Raw genomic sequence first — 25464 nt, 5'->3', positions numbered from 1 at the left:
AACTGGCATCTTTTTTACTCAAAGAATGCTTAAGTGCAATTTTTTATTGACTAAATTTTGCTTTACCTAACTTTATACTGTCATGTTGAAACGTTAGATGAAGAAAACCACATTTCCAGCTGAAAGGAAATAAAATAGTAATAAAATGAACTGAGTAGTGTTTCCTGCAGTGTTCAGTATATGCTGTCCAAGGATGTGGCTATGGCAGAAGCACTTATCAACAATTCAATATTCAGTTCTGACAGGTGAGGAAAGCTGTTTTAAAGTAATTTCTTTGACCTCCAGAACCAGTGGTATTTCTTTAGCTTTTTTTTTTTTTGCCTTTTGGTCATCGTTTTCTGCATCAGTAACACTGTCTGCTTTGTTCTACTATAAACGCTAGAGTTTCTGGAGTGCACTGTATCTTTGTGCTTGGATGTGGGTCTGTGTGTGCAGGTGACTTAGAAAATTATAGCCCAGCTTTGCACCACCATTTAATTCCTAGAAGGGAAACTTCTTGTACCACGTCCTGTCACAGTCCGTGAATATGACTGCATGTGCTCCTATTTTCCTTATTAAAGCAAGAAAAAAATCTTTAGAAAGCTTACAGCAAAGGGAGATGATTGTTTAGGAAAAAATATTTCCTTTACTAGCCTTAGAAAAGTTCTCAAGACACGTTTTCCGATACAAATCTTTTGCCTGTAGAAAACTCACTTTTTGGATGAGGAATGTAAATTAAATAAAAAACATCAATCAGGTTATGAGTGAAAATGCCTTCTGAATCTATGTGTCTCAGTGGAAGCCATTAATGGCCCCAGATGTACCACCTAGTTGTTTATGACTTGGCTGCCAAAAGGCTTGTGCATCCATTTTCTAATCTGCTTTCAGGCAAGATTGATAAGGTAGTCAGTGGCAGTGGTGATAGAAGGCTGTGTACAAGCCCACATACCTTTGCCTGAAGTAAAAGGAGCATTGTTTACAAGTTTCCTCCCACAGCAGGGTTGTGGGCTCAACAACCTGCAGGAGACAGACAGGAGCAACCAACCTGGGACTGCCAACATTTTCAACCACCTAAACAGAAGCTCCCCATTGCCTAATTAGGTAGCTTTGTAATGCTACATTTTTACTTCTGTGTACTTTGTGAAGTGAGCTACTCTCTGTTTCAGATGTGGAACAAATATAGCGGAATACAAATGTACATGATTGTGGGCATTAGCAAATTAGGTGGTGATGAGTAATCTGTGCTTTCAGGTTCTCACTGAGAACAGTTCTGAATGTACAGCTTAACAGATGCGTCAAGCAGAAAATAAGCTGTATCAAAGTAGAATATTAAACAATAATTATCTTACAATTTCATTAAAATAAATTTCAACTGCCAATTATTCCTCCTCCAGATTTCTCAATATCATCTCTCAGGAGAAATATATGAGCCTGTTTTCTAATTTAAGACAGATAGATTGGGAGAACTAGCTCTTTTGTTTTTACCTTCCTTTCCTTATGCATATCTGAATATTTGATACGTATAAATACATATCAGATACACACTTTTATATATGGAAGTGACCTATTTGCTTGTCTCTGTTGTTTGCTACTCATGCTTAAAAAGAATAAAATATCAGGACAGATATCAAATCTTCCATATATTTCACTGAAATACCAATGAAAATTTAATCTGATTTATCATCTCTTAAAAATTCTTCCTACAGTTAAGTGGCATGAACACTTTCTGTTCACAGAAGATATAATACAACAGTTTAGAGTGTAATCTTATAGATGTCTATCTACAGTGCAGATGAAGCTGGACCACTGCGCAGAAAAGGCTGCAGAAAATTCATGGAGCCAGGAAGAGAAGAACTCACAGGGAATGGGGAAACGTTTGTTCCCAATACTGTTTGTGCCTTTTATCTGTGTCTCTTAAATGGGTATTGAACAGGCAGAGCTCAGATCAGAAGCCAGAATGAGAAACATGGTTTCAAAAAGGCTGCGGATGTCTGTGCCCTCTTGTTTGCCCTCTCAGGCTGGTGCACACTGTAGGGCAGTGGACAAACTGGGCATGAACAAGGGCCTGAGAGTCTTATTCGAGCCAGCAGGAATAACAATGGTTGCAGGTGAGGGAGTCTCAGCAACACGATAGGTCACTTCTGGACTGGGCACATTCAGCCCCAATACAGCCCACACTGTAGGTGGGTAGGATTGATTTCAGTTGCTGTGACGCTAGTTTACTTGAATTTGTCCATGAACTGTCATATTTCACAAACTGTGTGTGATATTGTTGGACTTCATTGAAGTCCATGGGGACAATGTTGTGAAAACAAATGTGAAAAATGCAGTTTACTACAGATACGGGCATATTAAATTGCAGAACATTAAGTATTGAAATAAATTATTAAGAAAAATCAAAACTAACAGACAATTGCAGGCATCCTCTTGAGGAGATATTTGTTTTCTGTTCAGCCACAAGCTCAGTAATGGTGAGATATGATCCATTTAATGCATTTTGAAATGTAAAAGCACTTCTACTCAATTGCATTGTATGAACTGTATGCTCTGACGCTTCATTCAAAAATAAATACTGCAGTGTTGTATGAGAACCACATACGCAACCTTTTCTCCTCTGGAAAAATTCAGCACCCCTTTTTTTTTGTATAAAGAACTGATTTTATTTATCACCACAGAAAATTCTTCTAAAGCTAGCCACAGTTGTTAGGATTTTGCAAAAATACTTACATTGTGTTTGTCCTCATTAGCAAGCTAAGAGGTGTTCCTCCTTAGCATTCAGAACCAACTCCAGCACTTCAGTGAACAGATTAATAATGAAGAGAAAATGGGATAAAGAAGCTTTCTGTCCTGTAAGAGATTGTTTAGATATGAAGAGATTAATAGCAGCAGCTAGGGAATTTGAATTAAGAATCTATCTTCACAAACTTCACAGATGATAATGGCACAAAGAAGTCAAAGCCAATTTTAAATAAAAATTGTGTACAGTCCTCTGGGCAGCACCAGCTCCAAAAAGCCAAGAACTGTCACATTTTAACGCCAGAGCTGAATCTTTTACAGTGCAGACCCAGGCTAAAGTAGCAACTTTCAGTGTAATGCAGCCAAACCAATCTTGGAATCCACACCGTAAAAATAAAAAAGTATGCATATATATATTGTCAAACAGAAATGAGGTTTATACAAATTTATGTTCTGATATTGTTCTACATATATGATGATTTTCTGAATCCTCCCTAATAACTTGGAAGTCCTATTTGATTTCTATTACATTTGGCAAAATGGTAGAGATCTCAAAAATAATTAAGCTTCAAGTTTTATGTGAATAAATGAACAGTTAGAGGAGTGTGTTAATTAAAGCCTGCAGTAGAAATTTATACTCTATCAGAATGTGCATGAAAAAGAAGCCTGGAACCTGGAATGAAAAACTTCATTTGGACAGCAGTTTGTGAAAAGCAATGATTCAATTGCTCACATCTGGTCAAAGTCAAGAAAGTACAAGGCACAAATTTATAGGAAACCAAGCTTTATTAGCTTCAATGTTCTGGAGGAGATTTGTTTTATTTTGTAAATAATTTATTGCTTCATTTTTTGCAGTCTGATGTGCCTCAGCTTTTGGCTGGGTTTGGGAGAAGAAATGCAGTAACACTGTGAGAAAGGCCAAGGCATTTCTGAGCCAGGCTAAAGTAGAAAGTCGGGCAGTCATGTGAAAATAAATTTGTTATGAGATTTGCAGCCCAGCTTCTAAATCAAATAGGTTTTTATATTAAGCATCCATTATAGTGTGTCATGTTTCAGTTTTCTTTGTGGTCTTTCTAGATGGCTGTCACCTTACTATAAGATATATTAATTCTAATTATCTAGTCTAAGACTTTTCTTTTTGTGAAATATTATTTACAAAGAAGCCACTCATTGCTAAGGCTCAAACCACTTTGTTCCTTCTTCACATATCTGATTGAGAAAAGCTTTTTCCTGAATCTCAGAATCTCTGCTAACTGTGCAACTATATGTGAGAGTGTCTGCAGTGAAACTGTATAGATTTGCATATACATTTAGGCTTCATGAGGCAAAATCTACAAAATTATGGAGCTCTTTCTAAATGCCTATGTCCCAGGAGCCCAGCATCACTTAAGCCCAACCCCAAGACTGGTCAAAGTGTAGTTCTGTGTTAGTATTGGAAATGTATGACATGTCAGACTTTTTTTTTTTTTTTCCCTTTCTCTTCTGTTTTTATGCAATGCATGGTAAATCAAATTTAATGTTTCTAGCATGTAAATGGTAGCCTCAGTAGCTACCATTCAAGCTTAAGAATATTTGCAGTGGGATTTCCTAAAAGGTTTCGTAGAAAGAAAAGCTCATTGTTTGAAGCCAAATTCATCTTTTGGTTAAGACTGATCAAAATAGTTTACACAGATTTTCATAAGCTTTTTGCTCACACTGTGTATTATTTGGCTTAGTGATCACAACTGAAAAGCATGATTTTAAGGAAGTTGAATAAGTAGATTAAAGTAAGTTTCAGGGGCTGACTCATTCCAATGGTAAACAAAGTAAACTAGTTTGAGCAAGGCAAGATATGTTATACATAGCATGTGTGTTATCATTACTTCATTTGTTTATTGCTTTACATTCATATTTGAAGTAGCCAACATATCCAGGTAAGAAAGATTACTTTTTAATTTCCACCTGAGCTCCTTGTTATGGTTTTACAATTTTTTTCTGATGAAATAGCTGTTGCTGCAGAATCTAATTCTAATTAGCATCACTTCAACACCTGGGAATCAATAATTTGTTTTAACAAGCCCCTATAAGGAACATTGAGCTAATCACTTGGAGTACAGCCTTTGAGCAAGGACAAATCCATGCTCTTGTGAATGCCTATACTAACTACAGATTGATTTTGTTGACTCAACTATTTAGCGTTAGGTGAAAGAAGTGGTAGGAAAGAAACTGGTGATACTAGCCTCTCTGGCAATGTGTGGAATGTGCAAGGTTGAAAGGGTTTGCAGGTTTGGAACTGGGAGGGAGTTTTGCTCAGGGATGTAGTGGCCACAGACTGCCAATGATTTTGGAAGTTTTCTGGTTTCGTTAAAATCATGCCAGTCTATTCCACACAATTGCGTTCTTGCAAGTGCTGGAGGGAAGGTGATGGTGACCCTGGCTGCATTTTGTCCCTGCTGCTGTGGCTTGATTCAGGCCTCCCGGATGCTGCACTCTTTGAGCCACCTTTGCTTCTTGCAAATCTCCAGCACACAGAAAATGACAAGTGTAAGAGCATTAATGTGGGCACATGATTACTTTGATGGCAACTTTGATATTAATCAACCAACAATCATATGTGCCGACTAAATATCAATGCTTTTAAACATCAAAACTTTTTGGGGAAGGAATGGTCAATCTCACTGGTCAGTTATATGTAAAGCAACTCTACTGTTTTTCCTGTAGCATTTAGAGCTTCTCAAGGGTATTTCCCTAATGACAAATTTAAAAACATTTGACCCATGTCCAAAGATCTTGTTGTATCGCTAATGCTGCAACCCCAAATATCTGAAAGTGAGTGACCATGTCCTGTTCCTGGCAGTATTCAGTGCCAGGCTGGATGGGGCTTTGAGCAACCTGATCTAGTGGAAGGTGTCTCTGTCTTTGGTAGGAAGGCTGGTACTAGATGATCTTTAGGGGACCTTACAACCCAAACCATTATATGACCTAAAGCTCTTCAAGTCTGAGGTGGAACAAACAGGTCTTTGTAAAGTAAGATTAATTTAAATGCATCTTGTCATTACAACAATATTTATGTAGATACCGTGTCATATTGTGATACTATTTCTTTTCTTTAAAGTATTTTTCCAGATGAATGACTAATCTCGGAAATCTGCATGCTGCTTGGGATGCAAGTTATCATGGTTACTCCTGTTGCCTAGCAACACCTGCCTCACCCTGTTGAGTGTGGTACTGCTCATGCCACTCATGCGCAACGCATCCCCCTTCAGCTGCCACTGCAGACCAACTCCCTTGACATAGGACAAGTTGTTTTGTCCTGCAGTCCAGGAGTAAAATTGGAATTGGTGTTTTTATCTGGAAAAGAAAAAAAAACAGAAAGAAAGATGGAAGGGTCTCTCTTATAGCAAGATAAATCCAGTTGCACCTTCAGGCAGGATCTAACTCCGTGTGTTGATGTAAATCGTCAGTTGTACTGTAAGACACAAGTTTGCACAAAAGTTCAATTTTGGCAGGATTTAAGAGTATCAATTAGTTTCTCAGCCCAGAGACAGTTCGAGTACTAATCAGCTATGGCCTGGCTTCTTTACTGGGTGAAATGCAGCATTACTTCATTTAGAAACTGTAATGCTCATTTATGTAATTTAAGAAACAGAAAACGCATTCATCTTATACATAAGATTTTAAAATACATTTATATCCTTATGTATGGCTCCAAGTCAGATTCTCTCAATTATGTCAATTTGTTCTGAGTCAATTGCAGATTAAGGGCAATAAATTTTACTGGACTTGGTTATGATGAGCTTCACAAATACTACCATTTTGTGCATGTCATGACGCACCATCATCCAGCCTTAGTATGCAGAGGTCTGCAGTTGATGTCACAGCCTTGGGCTCTGCATTTCAGAGCATTTTCTCAGACTTGCAATCACTTTTCACCTGAGCACTTAGAAAGTATTTGTGGTCTAGCTAGATTGCTTACATAAACAGAAATTCAAATTGCTTATGTAAGTCAAGTAGGGCACTTTTTTGATGCGGTCTTGTCTGTCTGTAAATAGGAATGCCCTTGTCTTCCTCCTCAGCCTTCCTCTCTGCAGCACTCACCAAACTCATTTCCTTACAGTAGGAGCAGACAAAAGAAAATAGTTTCTGCGCTTACAGTTCCGAGCTCACCCTTCCAAGCAATGTTCTGCTGAACAAAAGCTCCTTTAGGAGATTTCTTTCTAGAGTATCAATTTGTTTTCTGGCAAACCAGTTACTGCACTTTTGCAGTAAGATCCTGAAAGCACCATTGTTCTCCAGTTAATTCTTTCTTATGACTTCCTCGAGGTTAGTGCCACAGGTGACACCGTTATGCTAAATCTCCTGGAGTAATAAACTCAGTCATCTGTAGTACTAGATCATTAACCTAGTCCTAGGTTTAAGCTGGGTCAGCTCAGACTCCTTCCAGCAGGTTTTGGACAGTACTTGGGACTTAGTACAGAATAGAGGCTATTCCCTCCAAGCAGTTTGGAAGCAGCTACTGTGCTTTGGAGAGAAAGAGTGGTCAGTAGCGCAGGCATAGGACATTCTGGTCTAGCCAGTTTCAGTTTCAGTTCTAAGCATGTTTAAACTTCTGCAGTGTAATGTTTTAACTGGTTTATTCCAGCAATCTGCTTACTTGCCACCTCTTGAGTAGGTTCAGCCTGATCACTTTTTGCAGAGATACACACAAGTACAGGGCTCTCATTCTGTTACATTCCTGAAGATCCATTCAAAAAATCAGAAATCTGCAAAAACTGTTGGCACTTAGGGTGCAGATGTCAGTGGTTAGGGTGCTGATGTCCTTCAGCCAGTGTTTGTCATGGTGAACAATGTTTCAGGGTGCTTTCCCAAGATGCTAAACTAGAAAGGACCTCCTAGATCCACTAAGTGATGTTAATCTGGGTTTATCTGTTAATTCTTGTGCTGTAATTAGATTGTTAGCAGTAGGGGGCTTGTAAAGCACATAGCAAATAGGATTATGATTCAAGACTGCAAATAAACTCTACCATTTAGCAAGAAATAGCAACAGCCTTAGACAAGCTAGGGGTCTGGGTTGCCTAGTATGGTGCTGGTGTCCTTGTACAATGAGAAAGGAAGGAACTTCTTGCTCATTTGTCCAGAATCTTTGTAAGAAGTGGATTTCTCCTTTATTTATATTGCTTTTTTAGAGCTTATTGAAACTTTCATTGCTTTTCTTCTTCTATTTTCAGTTGTAAATGCGTGTCAGGACTACTCTCAAATTACACCCTTCTATTTCTGTCTATGTCCTATGCTTAGTGTTAAGAGTTGTATTTTTTATTTTCTACAGCTCTTCCTCGTAAAAAGCTTCCTGTTTGAATAGAATTTGTTTTTCTGTGTTAATTTATAATAATGGTTCCCCTTGCCTCATTTGCAGCCCACATACTGATGCAACTTCCCCTTGTTTTGTTCCCAGATAAGTATTGCCACAGTACTTTAATGAAATGATGTAGGACTCTGTTTACAAAAGTGCTTCTGTGGTATCTTACTGCTTTCACAGGAAGCTTAACAGCTTGCAGAACAGTAAGTGGCAAATGTTTAGTGCAACATTATGCCAACTTGAGGACAAACTGTTCCTCTTAGGAATGTTTTCAGGCTTAAATGAGAGGAAAATCCCCCTTGCAGAATGTGAATTCTTGGAGGTGGTGAGGAATGACTGCCACTTCTTTGCCTTGCCAGCAGCTCCAGTTCTCAAGCACCTTCCAAGGCTTTCTTAGATCAGCTGTAGCGTACACTCAGCAGCAAGGAGAGATAAAGCTGTGACAGGCTTCCCCAGAGGAGTGAGAATTCCCCTTTTGTGGATGAGGCTGTAAATCTTGCAGCCTGTCTCAGAGTGCAATTGGATTGTGCCCACAGATGCTGGGAGGGTGACGAAGAGGAAGACATGAGGCTATGGCAAAGCTATTAATATGAGTAAACAAAGACTAGCAGCATAGCTGAAAGCACTGTGAGACAAAACAATTCAGAACTTAAACAGTGGCAATGAGTCAGACTGAAATATGTGGCATTTCAGCCATGGATACAAGTGACCCATCACATTAATGAATTAATGATTAGTTTGACTAAGTAAGTGGTGAAAGGAGTTGAATTTAATACCATTCTCTGTTAAACCTTCTAATTGGTAAAAAATGGCTGGCAAATGGGCTTTGCCCATCAGCAGTTTTCTTCATCTCTGGACCTCAACCTCAGATTAAAATAGTCTGCTGGCTTTCTACGGCAGTTGAGTCCTGGATTCATTAAAAGGGAACTGTGTAACTGTTATCTGTACATGGATCCAGAACTTCCAGATGGGTGGCTGAGCTATACAGCATGGTGGAGCCTGAAGGTACCAGAAGATGCATTCTGTGCTTTCTATTTTATACCCAATCTTTGGGGCAGGGCAGCATGAGGGTGCTCTAAAGCCGACAGGGTGCTCAGCTGATGCTGTGAATTTACCATAGGGAAAATATAGCAAGCTGCGACTCATAGCTCTCAAAGTCCCAGTAGTGCCTGAGGACTGTGAAGTCTGAATGAATTTCAGCCCTGGATGCCCCAGACCTCCATCTCAGAAATATGGTCCAATAAAAGGGGAAAGAGGAACAGAATGAAAAACTCACAATATGAAACCTGTGTTCTGATGAAGAAATACCATTCTAGTAAGGGTTGTCTCCAGTAAATAATGGGAAATATAGTCTGGCCAGGAAGCTTCGTAGAAGCCAAAGGGGGGTAACAGCTCTTAGATGACAAGGCTCCTGAAGCCATGGTTATTGCTCAGTAGGTAGTAAGGAACACTTTTACATTCATGATAAGGTGAGCTATTGTGTTTTAGTGTTTTTCATTAAAAAAATGATTTTTTGATGGATCATCCAGATTTTGCAGCAATATGTTTGCCATGAAAAGATGTTTTAACAAAATTCCTCCTTCATGCATATGCATATTTCTGATAAAGAGGGCAGGAGTGTTCCCTGGGAGGGCCCACAGCATAAGGTGGGGTACTGCTGGTGGTTAGAAGAACTGTGTTCTGGCCTGGGTGCCCAGTTTGTCTTCAGGTAGAGGAATTCCCAGGTTTCAACTGCATAGGAACAGGTTCAGTGTGTGTTTTCAGACCTGGTCACTGGAAAGTGTCCACAGCTTAAACAGCCAGAAAGTGCCGTGAATTGAAAACCTGATAGGCAAATTACCTTTGCAAATCAGCAATAGCAGAAGACTTTCTAGGGAAGATATACTGGACAGGAATAGGCTGAGAAGATTACATGATGATGAAAAGGGTCAGAAAGCGTCATTTGACTTCTCCAAAATTTTTACTTTCATGTAGAGCTAAATATGGATGGTTTGGTTTGGCGTTTGCCTTTTTTTTTTTTGTATTTTTTTTGTCTCCATGAAAAGAAGTATTTTTCTGCAAACACATTAATCATTTTATCTTCCATGTTTCAAAACTCACAGGAAAAATTAATTGTTAAGCAGGTGAATTCCAGGGGGCCAGTACATGAAGAAATAGTAGAATTTTACAGGAAGGATTTTAGTTTCTGAAGCATATAGAAGCACTTTGGAGAAGGAAAAACTAACTAGATGATCCTCCTTGATACCTCTGGAACTAGACTGTGGACATGGAGTTTGGCAAGCTTTTGAGGGATTATTTAAAAAGTCCAAAAAATACTTTAAATCATGTGAAAATCCTTTTTGAAATGGAAATCCTGTCTTAGTAAAGGAAAAGAAAGGATCATGAATGATGAAAGGAGGAAGGATGTACTGACAAATGTTAAGAAAACAAAACATTACAATATGATGTATGAACAGTTTTTCATGCGGATATCCAACACCAATAACTTTAAAATTTTTGGTGTGTTTTTTTTTTTTGTTTGTGTTCTTCATTTTTTTTTTAGCGCTTTTTTTGTGTGTGTGTTCTTCATTTTTTTTTAGTGCTTTTTTTTTGTGTGGTTTTACTTTTTATTTTTTTTTTTCTCCCAGCTGATTAAATTATGCCTGTACTGAGCAATAGGGAACATTATAATAAGGATCAAAAATATGGCCTGTACTTCCCCTTACATCGGTGGAAAAAATTAGTCTGTATTCATAAAAAGAAAAGATTGGACTTGAAAATTAAAAACTGGGTTCAAGACCTTCATTATGAGAAGGGGAGGATTAAAAGAACAGTAGCTTTGATTACAATATTATACCTCTGTGAATTAATAAAATATGTCAGAAGCTTTAATAGGCACAAAAATGTTAAGGATATGTTATTTTGCTTCCTAAAACTTAACAATATGTTTTAATCTCATAGAAAATTATCTTCTAACACTTAGGATTCCTAACAATTCTCTCCCAGAGAAGTTGTAGGTGCCCCATTCCCAGGCTGGATGGGGCTTTGTGCAACTTGGTCTAGTGGAAGGTGTCGCTGACCATGGCAGGGTGGTTGGAACTAGACAATCTTTAAGTTCCCTTCCAATCCAAACCATTCTATCAATCTACGATTCCGTAATTCTATGAATTCTTTCTTTGCGGCATTTTTGCAATGGCTGCACCATCTTGTGCAACAAAATGAGAACAAGTGTGCTAATAAAATAAAATTTATTGATTTGATTTTTTTCTTTAGTATCTTTTACAAACAGTATCCATATTCCTGTGCCCTAGATTCACTTACACATGACATGAAGATTCCAGAGCAGGACTGTAGGAAGTAACAGTAGTCTGAAAGCAGCAAAGATCAGTAAGTTTTTGTGCTGTGCTGGTTTTTAACTCATTTATTTTAGAAACAGTTGTGTGAAAGTTCTCTTGGCACTCATTTATCACCTATATAAAAATACCATAAATATGTGTGTGAAAATAGTATTTTTAATGACAGTCTACTGCAACATCACATATACGTTTATGATGTTAATGGAAAAAAAGAATTGGTTTATACTATTTTAACATGATAGATAGTAACTACTTAGTAGTAACTAACATGTTTTATTGCTATTCAAAGATGAAAATAATTTAATGAATAAAAAAAATGCTGGCATTATGAATAATTCTCAATGAATAAAAATCCTGGTTTAATGGAAATGTTTATTTTAATAATAATGAAAATGAGAACTATAATAAAAAAAACAGCACTTTATAACTATGCCATAAAAAGAGAATGCTTTTCTCGAGAAATGTTTCCAGAAAGCAGCAGAGGTTCTCTGAAAGAGCCATATCCAGTGCACAGTAGTGTGTTTGATTCAGATAAGCAAAACCAATTACTAATTATAATTTCTTGAACAGATTAGAGGTGCCTCTTGTGTGCAGGGGATTCCCTGTCTCCTAATAAAGCAGTGAGATAGTATGGGCAATCTTCATCAAGCTAATTCTGATAAAACTGATTTTAGTGGGTAAGGGTCTTTTGGTAGCATGAAGGGCTGTTGGAAAAGAGGAGTCCCATAGGAATCTACAGTACTGCCTTTTAAATTTTGATATTGCAGCAATTTATTAGCTGCAGGCACAGGATGTCTGGTGCAAGCCGAAAGAAAGTCTCAGGCCTGTAGACTGAAAAATCTGTTTTCCTAAATATTCATAAAAGAATTTAATACAAAAGCCCCTCAGCCAAAAGTTTCTATCATATTAAAATCTTATAAGCTTTAAATATTTCTCATGTCCATGATAGAGTTGAATCTTCTTGACTGATTAAATAGGTTCACAGGTTAATGACCTCTAAGAAAGCTTTGTTTTTCATCACAATCCTGGGTTATTTGGTTTATTTTATGTTCTCACTTTAGGCTTAGTTACGAGACTGAAAAGAGGAGCCAAAATGAAGAACATTTGCCTAAAGTCAGCCATGCACAAACTGCAGGCAAACCCAGAAAAACAGTGTGAAGATATGGACAGACCAGAATAGAAGCAGCCATGACGGATGAGTCACCTAGTTCAATAAAGGGCAAATCTTCAATCTAAGCCATACAACTTATCCAGATTAAACCAGAACTAATAACCCTCTTCTGAACAATGCAAAAAGCTTTCAGGTCTGGTCCGTGGTGTGTTGGAAAAGATATTTTTAAACAGGCGTTAAACAACAAATATCAAAGCTTCTTAAACTGCTGAGAAAAAAAACCCACCATAATGTGTTTTCAACCCTTGGAGCAATAGACTGGCAGGGACAAAAAACCAGAGTTCTTAGGAGGGGGTCATCCTGCCCCTAGAACTTCATTATAACCATAAACAAAGGAGCTGAAAAAGGCTAAGTAAACAAAACTAGAAAGAGTTTCTTCTTTTGAAATTCATATGCAAGTTAAAGTACATTGAGGAAAGAATTTTGTTTCATTTGTTCTCTGCTGCTCTGCCATTGCCTAGTAACGTTTTCAAACAGTGCTGGCTACTGCTTGGAAGCAGAATTAGTAGGAAGACTGACTTTCTTCCCACAAAGAAAATACTGGTTTTTCAGTGAAAAATTGAATGCTGAAGGTCTGAGCCTGACCTCATCAATTTCCAACCTCAAACTTTGATGTTTAAAACTGGTTTGTTTGCTTGGATTTTTTAAATGCGGAATGCTACTTCTGTGCCTTGTGGGAACTGTAACTCAATTGCTCGTATCCCATATTTTTTCATGATGTTCAGTGAAAGTGCAACATCTCGCATGAAAAATGGTCACATTTTAGTGTTTAGTACAAACAGTTTTCTCTGGAAACAAACCAACTGAATACCGAAACTTTTCACATAGCAATGCTTGTTGGAGATCAAGCTTGTGATGCATGAAAAGCAAAGACTGCTTCTGCTGATCTCTTGCAAAGCTGTGGTAAAAGACACTCAAAATTCACCTGACTGATGTTGTCAGTTCATATAAATCACATATAAAAAAGAACTATGTTGAAAAAAATGATTTAAGATTAAGGGTCTGGTGCACATCTACAGTTGCCTCCAAAAGCCTTAATTTGCCTACCATGCATATCCATTGTCTGAATTGAGTGTAAGAGGCAAAAAAGGGAAGAAGATGTGATTACATAATTAAAGACTATATTTAAATGCAATTGTATGAGCAAACAGAATAAAGGTTGCCAGGAAATAATTTATCTGATGATTCCTAACTTTCAGTGTCAGACCTCAGTTCCTCAGCCTGCATTCCTTGACAGCTGGTCACATACCAGCTGTGGTCCCACAGTCATATGGCTAAAACTGTAAATGACATCAAGAGAACTTGCAGCCTAAGTAATCTTTCTGCATATTCATTTTAAAGTTAATTCCTTAGCTGTGGTTTGAAAAGGTGACTGAAAACTTTTGTTATGTGACACTGTAAAAGTCTCTATCATCAGATTTGAACCCTCAGCTGTTTTTCACATCACTGATGTCAAAGCTTGACAGAACTGACTTTTGGTCAATAGAAGTCTGTTATTCTTTGTGGGAATACAAGTCCTTGTGCTAGTACATAGATGCTCTCATGAAGAGGAAAGCATAACAAACACAATGATTCCTCTGTGGCGTGAATTTGTGCTCTGTGTGGGACTTCTTGATTGAGGATGGATAGCTGTGGCTTCCTTTCAAAGCATGGGTGAAGGGATCTTGCTCATTTTAGCATAAGTTTTCCATTTGAGCTCTTCATTGGAGTTGGAGGACCTAACACTGGCTGTGTATTTGTGCTAGGGAGTGTAGAGCTGGTCATATGTCGAAGGTAGGCTGTTCACTAGGCATGTGTTGAAGGCAGGCTGTTCATTTCTAGGCACAAAAAATGCCCAAGCCTGTAGGATGTGGCTAGGCATCCTTTCATCAGAATTCAGTGAAGACCCTTATCTTGCAATATTTGTGTTTAGTTATTTTAGTATTGGCAAATATCAAAATTTGATGGAAAAGTTGATAAGAACTTCTTAGAGGAGGCGCAATACCATTTTGTAAGACTTGTGGAGCCACAACCAGCCCCATGCAGCAATATCTCGTTGAAACAATCACAGGAAGGTTACTGCAATACCTTATAAGAAAAAGGAGACCTTGAAAACTACATTTTTTTTTCTCTGAAATTCTTTTAAAGATGCTCTGATGCAGCTGTGCAAAGGACTTCTGTACTCTCTGTATGGATGCTGAAGCCTGCAAGAAATGAATGTCTGTTGCTGCTGAGTTGTACTGGCATGTGCACCTTCTCAACATCAGCTGGCACACAGGAAGGACTGATATGCATCTCTCACTCCTCACAGGTCTCCTTGTCTCTCATGGGCTTGGAAGACTGAGGTCTGCTTTGGACATGTCCTAGAGAATACTGCTAGAAATACTCTCAGATGATGTTTATTTCCTGGTTGCTTCTTGAGCTTCTAGTTAAAATGGAATGCTAGGTGGAAAATAAATGAATATTATATAGATTTGGTTATTAACAACCTTTTAAACTATTCTGGTATTTCTATTAAAAGATCCTTTTCCCTGCTGCAATAATGGAAAGAGAAGAAGCAGGCTCAGAACTCTATGTGTCTGTTACACATGGTGTGAGCCACATCACTTATTATGTGCCTCTGAAGACACCAGTGAAGACAGCTTTCATTCCCAGTATACAATACTGATTTTAGTTGTTTATACCTTATTGAAACACTGAGTTTAAGCCAAAACCTTTCATACCCTGCCTGTGTTCCTGGCTGAATGCTGTAATATTTCAGCCAAATAATTTAGCTCCTTCAGTGAAAGAGACTAGGAACAAAGTGCCACTTTGCTCATGTTAATACTTTGAGATCTTTTCTGTAAAATTCTCCAGCACCACCCTGCTTTGAAGCAGGAATTGTAAGTTTAGCAGAGGGATAGTTTTTATGTCAAAAATAAGCCTTTCATCACACATGCGAAAATCCTCCCAAATTTTTGTGAAGTCTTAATAATTACGTCAACCGCAATTCATACAGATTCAGGAAAGTTGTGAGAAAGCTGTTACTTTAGGCTTTTGAGATATCTCCAGCAGAAACTAAGGACCATTGCAAACTTCATTATTACTTTCAGATTGTTATTTTACCAGTAGCTGACCAGATGTGTTATGTGTACTTTCACCACAAAGCAAATATACTTCAATCAATGACTTTGGGGAAACTAATTTTTCATGTTTACTTACCATAGCTTTCACAAGTATCTCATAGGAGCCACACATTTCATAGCCTCCTATGTGCTATTACCATCGAATCATAGAATCTTAGAATAGTCAGGGTTGGAAAGGACCTTAAGATCATCTAGTTCCAACCACCCTGCCATGGGCAGGGACATTTACACTAAACCATGTCACCCAAGGCTCTGTCCAGCCTGGTCTTGAGCACTGCCAGGGATGGAGCATTCACAACTTCCCTGGGCAACCATTTCAGTTCCTCACCACCCTCGCAGTAAAGAACTTCTTCCTTGTATCTAACCTAAACTTCCCCTGTTTAAGTTTGAACCCATTACCCCTTGTCCTATCACTACAGTCTCTGATGAGGAGTCCCTCTCAAGCATCCTTGTAGGCCCAAAGGACCATCTCTACCTCCTTTTCCCATATTGGACTGTCAGCCTAAATGTAAACATTAAATATATCCAAGAACATCTCCTGGATCTGGAGGTTAACTGGAACCATGTGACTCATGCCCTTATGTCTAATAGCTTCTGCCTTCCAAAATGGATTTGGCATATCTAAGCCACTTATTAGGAATGGCAGCTGGCCTGTGCTAAGTCCTGTGCCCAGGCATTGCTCAGTAGAATGCCACCTGGCATGTGAGTGTGTATGAAATACCGTAAGGCTAAGTATTTAGGGTCTTCTGTACCTTAACATGCTTTTTACTTGAATCATCTACCCTGAATCATAAATTCAAATTATCATAGCTTTTTTCTTTGGACATAAACAGAGTGGAAGGATATTTATCATTACAGGGTCAAATCTTAAAGCTTATGAAAAGCCCTCCCATTAGCACCAGTTGTAATAGGATTCAGAAGCTGTATCTACCTACTTTCTTACATATTGCCATTGATTCTGGGGTACCACCGAGAGACACTGAATACCATTGTAAGTCCATGCCTTGCTTGACACTTAAGTGATTTGAGAAGAGTTGAAATAGATACTGGTTGCTGTTGCCAATTACCACTCCTTCACTCCTTTTCTGAAAGTGTTTCGGAAGTTCTGACTTCATTTTAACACGAGGATAACCACACTGTGAAGTAGTGACAAATGTCACAAAATGGAATTGGCAACCTCAGTCAACTTCTTTGAGATATTCCTTTATTAATAACTAAAGAATTTAAGGGTCCTGGAAAATTATCATAACCCAGCTAAATAACTTGAATCATAAGTGGGTTTTAGCTATTATTTTTCTGAGAACAGAATCTATTTAGGGATGGAGTGTGCATTGCAGGTTTCATAATGAGCCTGTTAAGAGTTCAAGGTTTAGTAGTAAATCCCTCGGCATTTCTTGTTTCCTGATAGCTATTCCTTACAGCTTTTCTTTAGTAACGAAGATTTCTTTTATGCTGCAACTAAGTACTTTTTCTTGCCTAAATAGTGTAAAATGTTTCTATTGGTTGCAAATCAAGGTATTTCATACTCGATTGCAGACTGAATGTTTTACAGCTTTAGACGTAAAACATGAATCTGTGAGGATGGTGCCACCTAATGTAAATTTAGAACATGACAACTATTTTCCATTTGACGTTAAATTGCCAGTTGGAATTGAAAGGTTAGGAATTTAGTGTTCTTTTATCCCTTCTGTTTAATTATCTGGGAGGCTGTTCTGCCAGAGATTTCCATGGAATGACTGAAAAGGTCTTATTTCTACAAGATTTGCTTCTATTCTGGTCTCTTTTTCACCAACATGTTTTGAACTATTTCTTGACCTTTAAACATGGAAAATACAGAAAACGTTTGACTAAGTGTTCTCAGATTTAGATGCATGCACCTCTCTTGACTTCAGTTGGATTAATCTATCACGTGAGAACATTTTCAAAACCTGCTGAGAAGAAACAAGGGAAAATGACTTAGAGAAAGCCTAGCAGAGTAGCAGCTGTCTTCTGTCCCTCTAAACTACTTTCTTTCTATTTGTATTGTTGCAGACTTAGGCATGATCATACCCAGTCACTGGTGTAAATCTCAATGCTGCTATTTGCATCAATAGGATCAACTCAGATTTTAAGCGCACGTATTGTAGTTTGCAGCAGTTTACCCCTTCTGCGTTGCTGTAACTTAAGTGTTGAGTCTCAGATATGGTTGAACCTGGTCAAAATTGTGTTTTAAAGAACTTCTTCCACAAGAGGAAAAGGGATTTAGAGTTATATAAGGATAAGGAGAGATTAGTGGGTAACAAAGGAACTAAAGCAATGGTGCACTTATCTAGGCCAGATCAGTTTGGACCAGGTTGGAATGGACTAAAAGGTGTCAGCTCGGCTGCTGAAATCAGTGAAGCAAACCCATTGATATCAGTTGCAAGCTGCGCACAACTGAAACTGGACACCATAAAATAAAAGTCATAATTAAGGCTAGTTTAGCACAGGGTTTGACAAAAAAAAAAAAAAAAGACAACAAAAAAAACCCCACCAGCCCATCTCCCCCTAAACCACAAAGCTCTCCAAGAAACTCTTTCTTGTGACACTGGCTTGTTTTCAGGGCTTCCTTGAAAATATGAGATGGGAATTTTTTAATGAAAACAAGGATTCTTAAATTGTCTTTCCTAAGGCAGCTAGGGCTCCAAGAAAACGCAAAAGCTATTGTGAACCAGAACTGTATTCTGATTTCAGTGATCCCTAGGAAAAATACAGATTTTTGAGGTTAATTCTGGTTAAACTGTATAACTAGTCTTACATTTTTACATCTGTGATTACTTTGCCCCTGTGCTTTTATGACTGGTTTGGATTTCTTGCTCCTAGTTAGGGAAGTTTTTGAAGACTACATATGTGTTCAAGTGCAACTAAACATAGAATGACTTTTTGCTTTTTCCTTAATTGTCTCAGACAAGAGCTTGTGGGGACTTCTGCTAAAATGGGGTTGATTGTTAGGCAAAATGTCAAAAGGGATCTTCAAGACTGAATGAATATGGAAAAGAAAAAGCTGTGGAGGGTGATGGCAAGTAACAAAAGATAACAGGAATCAAATCACAGTGGGCTGGTCATGGTCCAAGCTGACAGCTGATGGTAGCCATATAATCTTCTTCCATCAAGGATTCATGGCCTCCCAAATTGGCATGGTTCTAGAATAAATTATGAGACTTTACACAGTTACAGCACCTCAGCCTAGGACACCGTTGTGTTGATGAGTCAAGAAATATCTGTTACATCAGCCAGGAATTTGCATGGTAAATCAATGTGGAAAATCCCAGCTGACACAGAATATGGTGATGATGCTGCTGTTCTGCAGCTTCTTCTAGTTCATCTCAGAGAGTGTCATAGTTAGACAGCATCACAGGAATAGCTATAAAAACTGGAGCAAGGTGTACTGGGCAGAACTAGGGGCATGGGAATACTTCTTCTAGCTATGGTCTTATTTTTGTTTTGATTTTATATTCTTCATGACTTGCCTAAACCCCTTAACATTATTCTGTTCTTGGTTGTTTTTTGTTTTTTTTTCTTAAATTCCATTACAGTGACAGCTGTATACAGGAGCAACTAAAGTAGCACATGCTTTGCAAATAAAAGCTGGCCTATGAGAAAATACTTTTAGTGTAAGTCTCTATTAAATCTATGAAGAACAGTCTGGCTTCCAGACTGGAAGCGAAATTCTAGTTTCAGCAGAGAATGAAAGCAAAAAAATAAAGCAACAGGTAAAGAAACAATTATTTTCAGTCACCTAATTAGACAGAGGAAGCAATGGAAAGGATGAAAAATATTTTATTCCTTTTATTAAGAATGATACAAACTCACAAGTGCTTGGCTGCTTGTGTAAGAGAATTACTTTGACTCATGTAATGTCAGGCTTGTCATTGTCTTCTAATCAGTGGTTCTTTATAATTTGAAGAGCAGTTTTAAATTCTGAATATAGAAAAAAAAAAGTGTTGTTAAGAGTAAAATAAATAAAAAGGTCCCTGTGTTTTGTTTGCACATTTGATATATAGAAGACGAAGAACTGGGAAAGGTGTAAGATTTGGTGTTTCATTTTAATGTTGAAACTATGAAAGCATGTATTAAGACATCATTTGAAGCACAAATAGTGTTGCAGTTTCAAATAATCAATCTTTTTGACAGCTGTAGTTATTGTGAGCATAAAATAATTATTACCTATTGATAAGATTTCTTATGCATCCCATTGATATAAAAGTTAAGTTCATTAACTTCTAATACATTTTAGGCTAATTTTTCAGTCCTATCCTTGTCTGTGAGTGCCTAACTTTTGGCACCTGCAAATAGAGGAGTGAGCAGTGTTTTGTTGTGGCATGTCTAGTTACATATCTGGAGTATAAATCACTGGGCAACAAATGGGGGATACTGGATAAATGCGGTCATGCATAGCAAAGGCATACTTGTGAGAATGTGGGAAAAAAAAACATATGAAGAAATCTTAAAAGAGGACAAAGCAGAAAGATAGCTAACTGAGTAAGGATCAGTGCAAGTCCAAGCTCTAATAAATTTTCTAAGCTTATATTTTACTAGGTAGCAATATGGAATTTAACTAGCTGAAGTCTTTTGCAAATCTTGATGATGAATAATCTTTTATGTCATCTGTGAATAAATAAAGAAGAAAAGAACAATTCTTGCAAGATAAACTACAGTGTTGTTTAATAATCATGGCAAGGCACAGGGTTAGAGGTAAAACCAGAGATATATTCTGTTGGTGAAGGAACATATTAGGTTAGATTTTCCTGAAGCAATTTTGACATTTGAATTTCAACTTTAGCTTTGTATTGCCAGCCTTTAGGTATTAGTACGGAATGTTACAGGTTTATGGCAGTGAAGGGGAGACTGAGTATCTCCTCTTGCTGGCCATGTAATTGCTAGGCTTGGAACTTGGGAGGTCATCTGTGACCATGGTTCTCAAAAGCTCCTGAGATAGGTGTGTGGAAAATCCGTCTTAGCTTGTATACCCATGCAGTACGGTGTAGTGTGGATATTAGTTGGTACTAAACAGCTGGCACCAGTTTGGGAATCTCCACGTGTTATAAAAATCCTGTAAGGCTGTGAAAGGCCTTTTGTTTTGAGGGCTTCTGAAACTGGAGGAAACAATTTTCTATTTGAATTATTTTTTCTGTTAACCTTTGGTCACCTACTTCAGCTGTCTTTAAGGAGAGGACTACTTTTGGTCCAGTTGGTGTGGATGGGTGTCTTTTAGCCAAAGAGGATTAGAAATGGGAGTAGTCACATCCCATAAAATTTAGGTGATGAGAAAAAGTGATAAAATTATCTTGAGAAATTTTCCATGCCTAGGAGAGCATGACAGGATGTAATCCCCCCTTCTTCCAACTTGAGGAACACTAGGCATTATCCAAGACCTAGCTCAGATACAAAATCTGTATTCTCTGAAGTTTCATTTGAACAATTTAGGCATTTCAGCGGACCCACAGAAATTAACATCTGAAGGTAACCTACACTACTGGGAAGAAAAAGGAAGTTTCCTGGTGGATTCTCTGATTCTTTGCTGCTTAAAATGATGTTAATTTGGAGTATACAGAAATTTCCCCTTCTGGAAAACAAATTTGAATGGGAGGAGAATACAAGCAGTGATAATTTTAGCCTCTTTATTTCAACCGTTTTAACCTCTGCTCTAGCTAGAATGAGAAGTAGTTCTAAACCACGATGATGGTGAAGTTGTGTGTATAAGGCTGCTGACAGCTTGCCAGCAGACAGCTCCCCTGAACTGGCAGTTATTTGCTGCAATAGTTGTCATCAGAGAAGCTGTATCTATTTTCTAGCTGCTGAAGAGCTGCTAATGGAATAATGAGCAGTTTGCATTTTCTCATTACCACTTATTCATCACAGGCAGTGCATACAAAGTATCTGTAGTTAAAGTATTAAGTGATCATTTCTGTGTTCTTTTGTCTGTGTTATATTTCTGAAGTGTCTAGGTTTTAGATTAGTTTTTGATAAACTGTGGTTGAAGCACAGCATATTTAAATAAAATAATTGCACAAACTCATTAGTTCTATATTCTAAAAGAAAGGGATAATTTTTTTGTAAATCTGTTTGTCCTCCAGAGAACACTCTTATGGGTTATTCTTCTGAGGATCCTTTTCCAGTGATGCTACTAAGAACATATAGCTTGAGGAAGTGGGTTCACTGACAAGGATGTTAAACATGACTTTGTAGCCAATATGAGCTGGGGAAAGTAAAAAAAAAAGAATCACAGAGTTATGCTAATGTTAAGATTGAAACCATCTCAAGGCTTTTTATGGAAGGAAGATCTAAATTTTGCTACACCTACCTAAAAGGATTAAAGACTAGAAAAATGCTTCTGTAATCAAGTGGAAAAGGAAAAGAGGAGAAATATGAGACAAGCAGATGAAAGAGGAAGAGCCAGACAGCTCCAGGGCATCCGTCTGCCAAGAACCAAGGTTAGTGGGGTGAGGGTGATAGGGATGTTTCTCTCAGCTGCATCCCTGATCAAATGGTAGTCCTTACTCATACTTTTTGACCCTGTGACTCTTTAATGGCCAATGCAGACACTACACTGGGTTTCCAGTAATTTTCCAGGTGGAATTCACCACTTATAATGTCTATTATACATAATTCAATGAAAAATGTAAAATAAACATGGTACCATTCATTTTATCTTCCCTCTATTGGATACTAACAGAATATTTCTTCCTTTTAGCATACCTTCCTCTGGAGATTTTATTTTGGGGGGGAAAGACTGTAGAGAGGTTTGTTTTTATGAATATTCCCACATGCATGTGACAACAGGTTTTTGCAAAAGCTTAGTGACAGAAAATATCTTTCTAAATGCACATGTAAAAGCCAGTTTGTTTGTTTGTTTGTTTTTTTTAAGATGGATTTTCCTCTTGGAGATACAGTAGATTTGGCATGATTTATATTATTTGCCAAAGGTGGAAAATTAATGAATATTACTGTACAAATGGTGCTCTTTGCAGTAGTCCATGTATCGTGGTAGATGTGAAATGGGCTTCCATCTGTTTCTAGATCAGGTTCTCAGCTTCTCTGGTCTGCACAGCTCCACTGAAACCAGCAGTCTCTCTCAGGCACGTGTTGTGAGAGAACCATCTCCCTCCCCTACTTCATTCTATACAGAAAACAAAATGAAACAAACCAACACTGTTTTTAGGAGGGCCTAACAGGTACTTGAGATGGAAATAAAAGATTCTTCCAGTGCTAATGAAAAGATTATTCATTACTAATGATGTTTGCAAGACTGGCACCTCAAAAACTACTCTTTAAGGCACAATTTGTTCTTGTCTTTATATTCTGATTAGCAGAACAGAGTAAAACAGAATACAAAGTCTAGTAGAGATCTTTTGTACTTGCAAAAATGTAATGAGGTTAATTAACAATATGTGTGAATGAGTCAGAATACAATCATAGAATATTTTAGGTTGGATAACATCTGTGGCAGTCATCATGTTTGATCCACCAATTAAATCAGGGCCAGCTTTGATGTTGTATCAGGTTACTCAAAGCCTTGTACACTCAAGTTCTGAATCTCTCCAAGGATGGAGATCCAACAGCTTCTATGGGTAACCTGTGCCGGTGCTTGGCCACCCTTATTGCTCTAACAAATGAGATTTTAAACTTGAAGTGTGTCTTTTTCAAACTATAAGCTGAGGTTGTTCATGCTGGCATTCAAAATGGAAACAAAAACAAAACAAGAAAGCCAGAAGATCTGTTTCTGTCTGACCTCTGCTTCTCAGACTATTTGGTCTGAGTAGTCCTGCTCAGAAATGCTCTCCTTTTGCACAGCTCATCACAACATAGAGTCACAAGCTATAGGTTTATGACACCTGTACGTTGCCTAAAAAAGAAACCCTGAAATTTTTCTGCGGTATGATGGCAACCTGAGGGCAACTATCTTTAAAATAAGTATTCTGTAAGTGTGAAGTATGAGCTCACTCCTCTAAATGAAATAACAAGGTTTTATTGAGAGACAGAGCCAATAAAGCAAAAGCAACAGTACTGGGCATGTGACCGTAGCCAGAGGTGCACTGATTAACGTTTGTTACAGGTTTATATACTTTCACTATTGCATTAGTCACATACATATTCATAATTGCCGCATATAGGCAGGGAATATTATAACTAGCTCCAGGAACTTATTACAAGTCTCCTTCTTTTGGCATCTGTGCACTGCTCTCCAGTGACTGTGGGCAGAGGTCTTGAGAATGAAGTAAGCAGTCTTCCTCATGTGAGTAGGGGTCTTTAAGATGAAGTAAGCAGTCTTCCTCGCAGTGTACTTTTCACCTTTGGATGCCCCAGTAATCACAAAACTAGCTGAAACCAGCTGTATCTGTAGTTATTCTGATAGCTGGCAAAGATTTAGAACAGTGTGACCTTCCTGCAAAATTTATTGTGTCTTTACTGCAAACTTATACAGTTATATCCACATAGCAACACCTATGATTTGCGAAAGCCAATACATTTATGTGTTTATCACACAAACAAAATGTTGACTTTCATCTGGCCTGTCTTACACGAGGCCAGTCCTATGGAGTGTGCTGCATGTTGGTTTCTTAAATGTCTGTTTGACAAAATGTCAAGTCTTATAAGTAAGCCTATTTCTTGAATACTAATAAACTTTCAGCTGTTGCCTGCTCTGCTCTGTGACAAATGGGCCAGTTTAGAACAAGGGCAGTTACAGAAATAGCATAGATGGAGTCACAAAGTTAGGAGCTCTGGCCTTTCAATGTTTCCAAGACAAGGAAGGACTTTTGGAATTGCAGTCTGGGATTTGGGCACCTGTATTTATGTATTTCACTGGCAATACCTAAGATTTTTGTGAACTATAGCTCCTAACTCACAGTCATTATTTTGATGGGGCAATTTTAACTTTTTTTTTAACATATATTAAGTATATGCCAACCTGAACATCATGCTTACTTGAGTTCATTGATTGATCAGTTGTTGGGAAGGGCTACTGTAAGCACACATGATATGGTCATCCTGTAATGTGGTATCAGCTAAAGGAACTTGAATGAAAAAATGTCGGTTAAATATAGTCTGTTGAAACCTGATAAATAAAAAAGCATAAGAAGGACAAGCTTTATCTAATATTTACAATACTTCAAGATAGCTAATGCAAAAAAGACCTCTCCCCCCAATTTTAATACAGATACATCCACCAATATTAACAACATGCAAGCACCTAGAATAACAGGCTAGTACTGCATGTTATTATTGCAATGTGCTGTGCCTTTCAAATCCCTGTCCATGTGCCTCAATAACATGCTGTTGTTATAATGCCCAATATAAGTTTTACCTCTAAGGAGCCTAACAATAGCTGGTATTCCAGAACATAAATGGCTTGCTACAGGACAAAAGCCTTTTGTGAGGAGAAAAGTTGAGCAAAACAATTTTATACTCAGTTGTCTTTGTTTCCAGGCAGGCATGCAGCTAGTAATGTCCATTTGTCAGTTTACTACTTTAGCACTGTTCCAGAAAGCGTTGCTCTTGGCCATGACACACTGGGATTGCTCTTTATGGTTCAGTATCTGCTTGGCCTTCTGGGAAAAGAACTTTACAGCAATGCTGTTTTAACTAACCTTTATTGTATCTCTGCCTATAAATATGGGATGTCTTTCTACTGGGTTTTTACTAGACCATTTCTAATGGTGACCTGAACTAAAATGAAGTGGACATGAACAAAAAGGAAGGTCTCATTCATCAGGTAAGAGACCGACTGTGAATGATTTCTAAGCAGATATGCTCATATAAAATACTTTTTGCATCCACTTTAAG

The 25464-nt window shown here is 37.9% G+C and overlaps 1 long non-coding RNA gene across 1 annotated transcript; it reads left to right on the top strand.

The window, feature by feature from the left end:
- The first annotated feature begins 11301 nt into the window (after positions 1-11301).
- Positions 11302-12619, top strand: LOC130601750 (uncharacterized). The gene is made up of 2 exons (XR_008972745.1): positions 11302-11416; positions 12447-12619. It is a non-coding gene; the product is annotated as an uncharacterized LOC130601750 (long non-coding RNA).
- Positions 12620-25464: the final 12845 nt, after the last annotated feature.

This window comes from Pezoporus wallicus, unplaced genomic scaffold, assembly GCF_028554395.1.
Source record: "Pezoporus wallicus isolate ANWC-B61680 ecotype Strahan unplaced genomic scaffold, APGP_CSIRO_Pwel_v1 contig_6428, whole genome shotgun sequence".
In the NCBI taxonomy this organism is placed as follows: Eukaryota; Metazoa; Chordata; class Aves; order Psittaciformes; family Psittacidae; genus Pezoporus; species Pezoporus wallicus.
Note: the sequence above shows the minus strand (reverse complement) of the source record. Positions and strands in the feature narration are given on the sequence as shown.